Below are 3,048 nucleotides of genomic sequence, written 5' to 3' on the forward strand. Positions count from 1 at the left end.
GTTGTAGGGTTTTGTCGCCGGAAAACCCTAGAAAATGCATCGAGTGTCGCAAATGAACGATACTTGTCACGCATGCATGCCATGGTCATCGTAGGGTATGCATGAAGTTTGGGACCATTTGGTGGGACCGTCGAGGAAAACCAATTTCAGACCTGATCTCCGGCAGACCCGAATGGTCCTGCTTGTAGATAGTGCATGTGGGGGCATGCATGAGATGACCCCAACTTTTGGGAGCATGTGAGGATGTCCAATGTGCCCCCTCCCCCCCAGGCAAGGTGTGCACGAGTTCGGACACAAAACACACGTTGTGTCACGTGGGGGCAGTGTTGTAGGGTTTTGTCAACGGAAAAACCCTAGAAAATGTATCTAGTTTTGGAAATGAACGATACTCGTCATGCATGCTTTCCATGGTCATCCTAGGGTTTGCATACAGTTTGGTCTGAATTGGTGAGACCGAGAAGATAAATCTGCTCCTAGTACATGGTGCATGTGGAGGTATGCATGCGACTGTCCCAACTACATTTGATTTAATAATATTTGAAGTTTCAAACAGAAAATAAAATTTATAATTTGGAATGAAGAATTGAAATAATGAAGAAGTGCAATAGAACTTAACATATTATCAATTACATTTTGGAAATATTTCGAATATAAAGAAGAGAACAAATATTGGAATGAAGAAGTGAAATAAAACAGAACATTTTATCTTACAAATTAAAAATATTTCAAAAATAATAAAGATAAGAAATATTGGAATGAATAATTGAATTAAAACACAACATTTTAGTTCATATTTCGTAAATATTATCAATATACAAAATAGAACGAACAAATGAAATAAAACACAACAGAATTTGGAATATTTTTTAAATTTTAGTAAACACTGTTAGAAATAATATAGAAAAAAGAGACTTGATTTTAAATATTACAAATATAAAAAAGAAAAGAAACAAAGAAAATTTAAAATGTATCAGCGAGCGGAGTAAGGCTGCCCTGGGCCAGCCCGCCCGAATTGGGCCCAAGGCGGAGCCGCGCAGGGCACATCGCAGCGCACAGCCGTTGGGTGGTGGGAGTTTAGTCCCACCTCGCCAAGCGAGGGAGCGCTGCACCGGTTTATATACCCAGCTGCGACTCCCCTCTCAAGCTCCTATCAATTGCAGGCAGTGCATTGCCTAACTCTTGTCCCCTCTGCCCCGAGGGGCCTACTAGTAGCAGAGATAATATGCACCACGGGCCTGCATCCTGGCCCATGCAACGCAGGGTTCCTAGTCGTATGCAGGCCGTGGAGTTTGAATTCTCCTGCTCTGGTAGGTGGGCACTTTTTTTGGCATATTACCATGTGTATTGATCTTCAAATCACACACTAAATTATACACATGCTCACTTGCATTCAATACACAATTTTTTTGTGCATACATGACAAGTTAATGTTTTGACCTTCAAGTCATCTAATAAATTTTACACATGCTCACTTACATGTAATACACATGGATATTAATTGGATTTCAACAAAAATGAGGCCGTGGTGTATGAATTCTACTATCACATGCATGCAAGATGCATAGAGTGTCGGAAATGAACGGTAGTTGCCAGGCATGCTTGCTATGGTCATCGTAGGGTGTGCATAAAAGTTTGGTATCAATTGGTGAGACCGAGAAGAAGAATCTGCTTGTAGTACATGGTGCTAGTGGAGGCATACATGCGATTGTCCCAACTATATTTGATTTAATAATATTTCAACAAAGAAAAGAGGAGAATATAGAAAACAGAAGAAAAAAGTTGAATGAATAAGTGCAATAAAAGACAACATATTATCTTACATTTTGGAAATATTTCAAATATTAAGAAGAGAACAAATCTTACAATGAATAAGTGAAATAAAACAGAACATTTTATCTTACAAACTAAAAATATTAAAAAAATAATAAAGATAAGAAATATTGGAATGAAGAATTGAATTGAAACACAACATTTTAGTTCATATTTCGTAAATAGTATCAATGTACAAAAGAGTACGAACAAATGAAATAAAACACAACAGAATTTGGCATATGTTTTAAATTTTAGTAAACACTGTTAGAAATAATATAGAAAAAAAGAGACTTGATTTTAAATATTACAAATACAAACAAGAAAAGAAACAAAGAAAATTTGAAACGTATCAGCGAGCGGAGTAAGGCTGCCTGGGCCAGCCCGCCCGAATTGGGCCCAAGGCGGAGCTGCGCAGGGCACATCGCAGCGCATAGCCGTTGGGTGGTGGGAGTTTAGTCCCACCTCGCCAAGCGAGGAAGCGCCGCACCGGTTTATATACCCGGCTGCGACTCCCCTCTCAAGCTCCTATAAATTGCAGGCAGTACATTGCCTAATTCTCGTCCCTTCTACCCCGTGGGCCCTACTAGCAGCAGAGATAATCTGCACCACGGGCCTGCATCCTGGCCCATGCACCGCAGGGTTCCTAGTCGTATGCAGGTCGTGGAGTATGAATTCTCCTGCTCTAGTAGGTGGGAATTTTTTTTGCCATATTGCCATTGTGTATTGATTTGATCTTGAAATCACACACTAAATTATACGCATGGGCAATTTTTTTGCCATATTGCCATTGTGTATTGATTTGATCTTGAAATCACACACTAAATTATACACATGCTCACTTGCGTTCCATACACATATTTTTTTGCATATATGACAAGTTAATGTTTTGACCTTCAAGTCATTTTTTCAAAAACTGGCTTAAGTTAGACCAAATGACCCCTCCAGAATGCGGTCATTTTTTCGACCACCTCCAAATGACCTCAACTTTGGCACACATGATCTATTGCACAAACAAAGGTGGGTTCCAAAGGTTTTATATTTTTTTTGAATTTTTTATTAATTCATAATGCCCTCTAGACTGATCGGTCAAAACATCGGTCTATACCTCAGGGGGGGCATTGTAAATAATTCTTTTTCCAAATTTTCTTTCATAGCCATGATTGGCCCATGTGGGTCACCATGTTCAAGAAAGTTTGTGTGATTTGGAGGTGGTGGGAAAAATCTCATTTTTTCAAA

The sequence above is a fragment of the Triticum dicoccoides genome, chromosome 3A (genome assembly GCF_002162155.2).
Source record: "Triticum dicoccoides isolate Atlit2015 ecotype Zavitan chromosome 3A, WEW_v2.0, whole genome shotgun sequence".
NCBI lineage: Eukaryota > Viridiplantae > Streptophyta > Magnoliopsida > Poales > Poaceae > Triticum > Triticum dicoccoides.